The sequence below is a fragment of the Physeter macrocephalus genome, chromosome 9 (genome assembly GCF_002837175.3).
Source record: "Physeter macrocephalus isolate SW-GA chromosome 9, ASM283717v5, whole genome shotgun sequence".
NCBI lineage: Eukaryota > Metazoa > Chordata > Mammalia > Artiodactyla > Physeteridae > Physeter > Physeter macrocephalus.
In genome coordinates, this window is record NC_041222.1 from 42019903 (window position 1) to 42029960 (window position 10058).

The following is a 10058-nucleotide window of genomic DNA, read 5'->3' on the forward strand; positions in this document are numbered from 1 at the left end:
CTCCCCCCTTTTTTTTTTTTTTTTGATGAGTCTGGCTAATGGTTTATCAATTTTGTTTATCTTCTCAAACAACCAGCTTTGGGTTTTATTTATCTTTGCTATCATTTCCTTCATTTCTTTTTCATTTATTTCTGATGTGATCTTTATGATTTCTTTCCTTCTGCTAACTTTCGGGGGGGGGTTTGTTCTTTTTTTAATTGCTTTAGGTGTAAGGTTATGTTGTTTGAGATTTTTCTTGTTTCTTGAGGTAGGATTGTATAAACTTCCCTCTTAGAACTGCTTTTGCTTCATCCCAAAGGTTTTGGGTCATCGTGTTTTCATTGTCATTTGTTTCTAGGTATTTTTTGATTTTTTCTTTGATTTCTTCAGTGATCTGTTGGTTATTTAGTATTGTTTAGCCTCCATATGTTTGTATTTTTTACAGTTATTTTCCTGTAATTGATATCTCGTCTCATAGCATTGTGGTCAGAAAAGATACTTGATACGATTTGTTTTCTTAAATTTACCAAGTCTAGATTTGTGACACAAGATATGATCTATCCTGGAGAATGTTCCATGAGCACTTCAGAAGAAAATGTATTCTGTTGTCTTTGGATGGAATGTCCTATAAATATCAATTAAGTCTATCTTGTTTAATTTGTCATTTAAAGCTTGTGTTTATTTATTTTCATTTTGGATGATCTGTCCATTGGTGGAAGTGGAGTGTTAAAGTTCCCTTCTATTATTGAGTTACTGTCAATTTCCCCTTTTATGGCTGTTAGCATTTGCATTGAGGTGCTCCTATGTTGGGTGCATAAATATTTACAATTGTTATATCTTCCTCTTGGATTGATTCCTTGATCATTATGTAGTGTCCTTGTCTCTTGTAATAGTCTTTATTTTAAAGTCTATTTTGTCTGATATGAGAATTGCTACTCGAGCTTTCTTTTGATTTCCATTTGCATGGAATATCTTTTTCCATCCACTCACTTTCAGAGATCCTTGCTGGGTAGAGTAATCTTGGTTGTAGGTTTTTCCCTTTCATCACTTTAAATATGTCCTGTTACTCTCTTCTGGCTTGCAGAGTTTCTGCTGAAAGATCAGCTGTTAACCTTCTGGGGATTCCCTTGAATGTTATTTGTTGCTTTTCCCTTGCTGCTTTTAATATTTTTTCTTTGTATTTAATTTTTGATAGTTTGACTAATATGTGTCTTGGCGTGTTTCTCCTTGGATTTATCCTTTATGGAACTCTGTGCACTTCCTGGGCTTGACTGACTACTTCCTTTCCCATGTTAAGGAAGTTTTCAACTATTATCTCTTCACATATTTTCTCAGTCCCTTTCTTTTTCTCTTCTTCTTCTGGGACCCCTAAATTCGAATGTTGGCGCATTTAATGTCACGAGGTCTCTGAGACTGTCCTCAATTGTTTTCATTCTTTTTTCTTTATTCTGCTCTGCAGTAGTTATTAACACTGTTTTATCTTCCAGGTCATTTATCTGTTCTTCTGCCTCAGTTATTCTGCTATTGATTACTTCTAGAGAATTTTTAATTTCATTTATTGTGTTGTTCATCATTGTTTGTTTGCTCTTTAGTTCTTCTAGGTCCATGTTAAATGTTTCTTGTGTTTTCTCCATTCTATTTCCAAGATTTTGGATCATCTTCACTATCATTACTCTGAATTCTTTTTCAGGTAGACTGCCTATTTCCTCTTCATTTGTTTGGTCTGGTGGCTTTTTTACCTTGCTCCTTCATCTGTTGCATATTTCTCTGTCTTCTCATTTTCTTTAACTTACTGTTTTGGGGTCTCCTTTTCACAGGCTGCAAGTTCATAGCTCCCGTTGCTTTTGGTGTCTGCCCCAGTGGATGAGGTTGGTTTAGTGGCTTGTGTAGGCTTCCTGGTGGAGGGGACTGGTGCCTGTGTTTTGGTGGGTGGGGCTGGATCTTGCCTTTCTGGGGAGCAGGGCCACGTCCAGTGGTGTGTTTTGGGGTGTCTGAGCTTAATATGATTTTAGGCAGCCTCTCTGCTAATGGGTGGGGTTGTGTTCCTGTCTGACAAGTTGTTTGGCATCGGACGTCCAGCACTGGAGCTTGCTGGCCGTTGGGTGGAGCTGGGTCTTAGCGTTGAGATGGCGATCTCTGAGGGAGCTCTCGCTGATATTATGTGGGGCAGGGAGGTCTCTGGTGGTCCAGTGTCCTGAAGTCAGCTCTCCCACTTCGGGCTCAGGCCTGACACCAAGCCGTAGCACCAAGACCCTGTCAGCCACATGGCTCAGAAGAAAAGGGAGAAAAAAAGAAAGAAAAAATAATAAATTTTAGAAAATTATTAAAATAAAAATAATTACAAAAAATAAAAAGAGAGCAACCAATAAACAATTCCACCAATGATAACAAGTGCTAAAAACTACACTAAGATAAACATAAAAATCAGAAAGAAATCAGCCGCAGATAGCAAACCCCAAGCCTACAGTTTCTCCCAAAGTCCACCGCCTCAGTTTTGGGATGATTTGTTGTCTATTCAGGTATTCCACAGATGCAGGGTACATCAAGTTAATTGTGGCGATATAATCCGCTGCTCTTGAGGCTGCACAGAGAGATTTCCCTTTCTCTCCTTTGTTCGCACAGCTCTTGGGGTTCAGCTTCGGTTTTGGCCCCACCTCTGCACGTAGGTCGCCCTCAGGCATCTGTTCCCCGCCCAAACAGGAGGGGGTTAAAGTAGCAGCTGATTAGGGGGCTCTGGCTCACTCAGGCCAGGGGGAGGGAGGGGTATTGTAGTTATAATTGGAATGCGGGGCGAGCCTGCAGCAGCAGAGGACAGCATGACGTTGCAAAGCCTGAGGTGTGCCATGTATTCTCCCAGGGAAGTTTTCCTTGGATCATGGGACTCTGGCAGTTGTGCGCTGCATAGGCTCCCAGGGCGGGGGGGTGGCAGGGAGTGTGGATAGTGACCTGTGCTTGTACACAGGATTCTTGGTGGCTGCAGCAGCAGCATTAGTGTTTCATGCCCATCTCTGGTGTCCGAGCTGATAGCTGCAGCTCGTGCCCATCTCTGGAGCTCGTTTAGGTGGTGCTCTGCCTTCTGTGGGCAGACAGGGAAGGATCCCCTCTCCTCGCACACCCTGAAAGAATTGTCTCTTGCCTCTTAGGCAATTCCAGTTTTTCCCCGACTCCCTCCCGGCTGGCTGTGGCGCATTTGCCCCCTTCAGGCTGTGTTCACACCGCCAACCCCAGTCCTCTCCCTGGGATCCAACCTCCAAAGCCCAAGCCTCAGCTCCCAGCTTCCACCCACCCTGGCGGGTGAGCAGACAAGTGTCTCAGGCTGGTGAATGCTGGTCAGCACTGATCCTCTGTGCGGAAATCTCTCCTTTGCAGCACCCCTGTTGCTGCGCTCTCCTCCGTGGCTCTGAAGCTTCCCCCCCGCCCACCCCTCGTCTCTGCCAGTGAAGGGGCTTCCTTGTGTGTGGAAACTTTTCCTCCTTCACAGCTCCTTCCCAGAGGTGCAGGTCTTGTCCCTATTCTTTTGTCTCTTTTTTTCCGTTTTTCTTTTGCCCTACCGAGGTACATGGGGATTTTCTTGCCAATGGGAAGTCTGAGGTCTTCTGCCAACATTCAGTAGGTGTTCTGTAGGGGTTGTTCCACATGTAGATGTAATTTTTTAAAATTTATTTATTTATTTTTGGGTGCATTGGGTCTTCGTTGCTGCATGCAGGCTTTCTCTAGTTGCGGCCAGTGGGGGCTACTGTTCGTTGCAGTGCACAGGCTTTTCATTGCAATGCTTTCTCGTTGTGGAGCATGGGCTCCAGGTGCACGGGCTTCAGTAGGTATGGCACATGGACTCAGTAGTTGTGGCTTGCGGGCTCTAGAGTGCAGGCTCCGTAGTTGTGGCGCATGGGCTTAGTTGCTCCACAGCATGTGGGATCTTCCCAGAACAGGGCTCGAACCCATGTCCTCTGCATTGGCAGGCGGATTCTTAACCACTGCACCACCAGGGAAGTCCCTGTAGATGTATTTTTGATGTATTTGTGGGGAGGAAGGTGATCTCCACGTCTTACTCCTCCATCATCTTGAAGCTTCCCCCTCCCATGTTTTCTTAATCTTGAGTCTTGCTTCTATGTAAGACAGATATAGCATTCAGAGTTACTGAAAAGGTATAATACAAAAACAGACTTCAAAAAGTACTTGATGAAAGGGACACTTTTTTTTACTCAAATTTTAAATATTTCAAAAGGGTGTTTTGGGCTTCCCTGGTGGTGCAGTGGTTGAGAGTCTGCCTGCCGATGCAGGGGACATGGGTTCATGCCCCGTTCCGGGAAGGTCTCACATGCCGCGGAGTGGCTGGGCCCGTAAGCCATGGCCACTGAGCCTGCGAGTCTGGAGCCTGTGCTCCACAACAGGAGAGGCCACAACAGTGACAGGCCTGCGTACCGCAAAAAAAAAAAAAAAAAAAAAAGGGTGTTTTGTGGGAAGAGGACTTTGTTACTTTGTCCCATGACTACTAAGGATTATATTTTAAATAATGCACTACTATTATCTCTGTTTTTGGTAGAAATGGGAAGAGGACTTTGTTACTTTGTCCCATGACTACTAAGGATTATATTTTAAATAATGCACTACTATTATCTCTGTTTTTGGTAGAAATTAGGATATAGAATTTATTTTGCATCGGGCCAAAGTACCACAAACAGTGTTTAGTACCACAGTATTGTTTTTGCTTTCATAACCTAGGGAAGGGAAGTAGCTTACTAAAGACAGTCTTGATTTGAATTAGTAATCAGATTATATAAGAAGTCTGAGAACAATTAATATTACCAAAGTGCTTTGCTTAATAGGATGCTTCTTAAACAATATCAAAGGCAGGATAATACACTAGCCAATAACAACTTTTAAATATGATAAACCTTTCATGCTTTGTCTATATTTAGCAGTATCACTTTCCTTATGCTGGAAGCTCAAATTTTTGCTTTTGGTGCTTTTTGTTTTTTTCACTTTTAAATTAAATGGCATGGCTTCTGTCTTTTCACTCACTCCAGAATGGCTAGGTTGGACATCAACTATATTTAAAATAACAAGTTACAGAAAGCCCTTTTCTTATGAGAAGTACAATATTATTATATGTGTCCCATGTTACAGTAGAAGTTGAAAATAGAAGCAATAATTTCTATAGTGTCTTTTCTTTCACAGAAAGACTCTTAGAGTAATCCTGGTTGCCAGGAGGAATTCCCTTACCACTCCTTAATTATGTGAACAGACAGATCATACTTTTGAATTTACATTTTTAGTATCAGAATACTCTGAACATATATAAATCCTCTGACGATATATAAATCTCTTATATTAGATTCCTCATGTACCTCTCAGTAATTACAGATGATTGATGGAAGGTCTACTTTCTGTGTAGGGAAGAAATGGGCTGAAATGGCCCTCCATCATATTTTTGTATTCTAATATTTCTTAAATTTCTAGTGATCTTAGACATGTTGTTGAGAGCATACTGGAAAGTAAGTGAATAAATAAGATTGTCGTCACATTAGACACCCCATTTGTTTTACTTTTAAGGAAGTTTTATAGAGTCTTCCAACCTACTAAGGGCCCCTGCAGCAAAAATAATCACTAGTTCTCTCTTGTCTGAAACTAACTGGGGACAAATCTAATTTGTGACATTGATCTCATACAAGTCTTAATGTTAGTTATTCCATGTGAAGAAATTTTTAAATTTAAGCATTTTATGTAGCATTTATTATAGTAAAAAATTAGAAATAACTTGAATGCACAACAGTAGGAGATTCAGTAAATTGGCTTTTTCCTACAATGGTATAATATGCACCCTACATAAAAACAGAATATGTAGTTACATGAAAAAAACTCATATTTAAAAAATAAGTTATAAAGAACATGTAAAGTAAGATTCTAATTTTATTTAAAAATCAAAATTAATTCCCATTTCCAATAGTGGCACTCCTATTGGACACAACTAAAAATTTTGGAAAAATTACTAAAATTTTTCTTCAAAGCAGGATAAATAAAAAGAAATCCACATCAAACTGAAACTGCAGGACACCAACAGCAAAAGAGCCTTAAACTGAAGATAAGACATCACACCAATAGCTGACTTCTCGTCAGCAACATTTAAAGTCAAAAGACAGTGGGAATGATAAATTCAATGTGCTGGAATTATGTAACTGCCATTATAGAATTCTACATACAGAAAAAATTATTTGAGGAATTATATATATATTATACATTATATTATATCAAATAATTATATATAAATTATACTTTATTTTAATTTAAATTTAATTAAAATTAATTATAAATTATATATTTGATGAATTATATATATTATATATAATTGCATTCATGTAAGGTTTTAAAAATAGATGATAAAGTCTATGAAGAAAGCAAACAAAAATTACTGTAAAGTTTAAGATAGTGGTTGTATCTAGTTGGGGAAGAATGGAACCATGATGAAGGCTTGCGTCAAGATGGGGAACTTCGGGCTTCCCTGGTGGCGCAGTGGTTAAGAATCCGCCTGCCAATGCAGGGGACATGGGTTCGAGCCCCCGTCCGGGAAGATTCCACATGCCTCGCGGCAACTAGAGAAAGCCCACGCAACGAAGACCCAACGCAGCCAAAAATGATAAATAAATAAAATAAATAATAGATTTAAAAAAAAAAAAAAAAAGATGGGGAACTTCTGGGATGCTGGTGGGGTTTTGTCTTGAACTTGGGTCATGGGTACATGTTTTATCAATACTTACATATTTTATGCACTTTTCTCACTGTTATAGTCACAATAACAGAAGAAAAACATTTTTAAAAATCAGACTACAAAGTTATTTTTAAATTAAGGTACCATATTTATGGCGTAAGCACCATATAAAACATTCCTCCCCAACTGATCTGTAGATTTAACAATCTATCAAAATTCCAGTGGGTTTTTTCAATGAAATTGATGAACTACTTTAAAATTTATATGGAAATGAAAAGGATTTAAAATAACCAAAATGATTTTGAAAAGATGGCTTACTATAAAGGTACAGTAATTCAGACTGAGTTTTGGTATAAGAATAGACAAATCAATGGAACAGAATAGAGCCCGGAAACAGACCTACACACATAGAGTCAATTGACTTTTGACCAAGGCACCAAAGTCATTTCAATTGGGAACTAATAAATGGTGCTGGAACAACAAGATATCTATATAGGAAAAATGAGCCTCAACACTTAACCTCTTGTAATATACAGAAGTTAATTTAAAATGGATCGTAGAATGGAACATAAAACTGAGAACTCATAAAACTACTACAAAACAGGAGAACAGTTTTCCAACCAGGAGGCACACAGTTTATTGGACAGGACACAAAGAGCTCTAAATCTGATTTAAAAATTTGAAGGTAGAAGGTCATGAAAGGGGTAGGGGTGTGTGCATGTTCAGGAAAGACCTGAGAAGGGCATAAGCTGTCACCTCTCACAGCACAAGCAGGAAGTGAAGGCTAAGACAGTTATAAACTGCCTGGATAATATGGAAGGCATGCCCCAACCTGCACACAGAGTCCTAGCAATAACTGGGATATCTGATTCAAGAAAATCTCTGTCCAATCATTAGCTAACCACTATGTTACTGAGTAACACTTCAGTGGATACACACCATAAAGAATATGGACTTCACAAAATTAGTTCAGAAAAGTCACTGAACAACAACAACCAGTGACAATAAACCCTGGGAATGAGGAAGAATCTGATGCATTGCATTATTCAAAATGTCCAATTTTCAAAAAATAACACATGGAAAGGAACAAAAAAGTATGGCTCATACCCAGGGAAAAAAAGCAATCAATAGAAACTGCTCATGAGAAAGAATAACTATTAGACTTACTAGACAAAAACTTTAAATCAGTTTTTTTTTTTTTTTTTTTTTTTTGGGGGCAGTATGCAGGCCTCTCACTGTTGTGGCTTCTCCCATCGCGGAGCACAGGCTCAGCGGCCATGGCTCACGGGCCCAGCCACTCCGCGGCATGTGGGATCTTCCCGGACCGAGGCACGAACCCTTGTCCCCTGCATCAGCAGGCGAACCCTCAACCACTGCACCACCAGGGAAGCCCCTAAATCAGCTATTTAAAATATATTCAAAGAGCTAAAAGAATCATGGCAAATAAGCATATGAAAAAATGCTCCACATCATATGTCATTTGGGAAATGTAAATTAAAACACTGAGATACCAGTACACACCTATTAGAAAGGCCAAAATCCGAATTCTATCAAACATTTAGAGAAGAGCTAACACCTATCCTTCTCTAACTCTTCCAAAAATCCTCAACAAACTACTAGCAAACAGAATCCAACAGCACATTAAAAGGATCATACACCATGATCAAGAGGGGTTTATCCCAGGAACGCAAGGATTCTTCAATGTACGCAAATCAATCAATGTGATACACCATATTAACAAACTGAAAAATAAAAACCATATGATCATCTCAATAGATGCAGAAAAAGCTTTTGACAAAATTCAACACCATTTATGATAAAACCTCTCCAGAAAGTAGGTATAGCGGGAACCTGCTTCAACATAATAAAAGCCATATATGGCAACCCCACAACCGACATCATTCTCAATGGTGAAAAACTGAAAGCATTTCCTCTAAGATCAGGAACAAAACTAGGGTGTCCACTCTCACCGCTATTATTCAAGATCATTTTCAAAGTCCTAGCCATGGCAATCAGAGAAGAAAAAGAAATAAAAAGAATGCAAATCAGAAATGAAGAAGTAAAACTGTCACTGTTTGCAGATGACATGATACTATACATAGAAAAGCCTAAAGATGCCACCAGAAAACTACTAGAGCTAATCAGTGAATTTTGTAAAGTAGCAGGACACAAAATTAATGCAGAGAAATCTCTTGCATTACTATACATTAACAACAAAAAATCAGAGAAATTAAGGAAACACTCCCATTTACCACTGCAACAAAAAGAATAAATTACCTAGGAATAAACTTACCTAAGGAGGTAAAAGACCTGTATGCAGAAAACTATAAGACACTGATGAGAGAAATCAAAGATGACAGAAACAGATGGAGAGATATACCATGTTCTTCGATTGGAAGAAGCAACATTGTGAAAATGACTATACTACCCAAAGCAATCTACAGATTCAATGCAATCCCTAGCAAATTACCAATGGCATTTTTCACAGAACTAGAACAAAAAATTTTACAATTTGTATGGAAACACAAAAGACCCCGCATAGCCAAAGCAATCTTGAGAAAGAAAAACAGAGCTGGAGGAATCAGGTTCCCTGACTTCAGACTATACTACAAAGCTATAGTAATCAAGACAATATGGTACTGGCACAAAAACTGAAATATAGATCAATGGAACAGGATAGAAAGCCCAGAGATAAACCCATGCACATATGGCCACCTTATCTTTGACAAAGGAGGCAAGGATATACAATGGAGACAAGACAGTCTCTTCAGTAAATGGTGCTGGGGAAACTGGACAGCTACATGTAAAAGTATAAAATTAGAATGCTCTCTAACACCATACACAAAAATAAACTCAAAATGGATTAAAGACCTAAATGTAAGGCCAGACACTATGAAACTGTTAGAGGAAAACATAGGCAGAACACTCCATGACATAAATCACAGCATGATCCTTTTTGACCCACCTCCTAGAGTAATGGAAATAAAATCAAAAGTAAACAAATGGGACCTAATGAAACTTAAAAGCTTTTGCACAGCAAAGGAAACCATAAACAAGACGAAAAGACGACCCGCAGAATGGGAGAAAATATTTCCAAAAGAAGCAACTGACAGAGGATTAATCTCCAAAATATACAAGCAGCTCATGCAGCTCAATATCAAAAAAACAACCCAATCCAAAAGTGGGTGGAAGACCTATATAGACATTTCTCTAAGGAAGACATACAGATGGCCAAGAGGCACATGAAAAGATGCTCAACATCACTAATCATTAGAGAAATGCAAATCAAAACCACAATGAGGTATCACCTCACACCAGTCAGAATGGCCATCATCAAAAAATCTACAAACAATAAATGCTGGAGAGGGTGTGG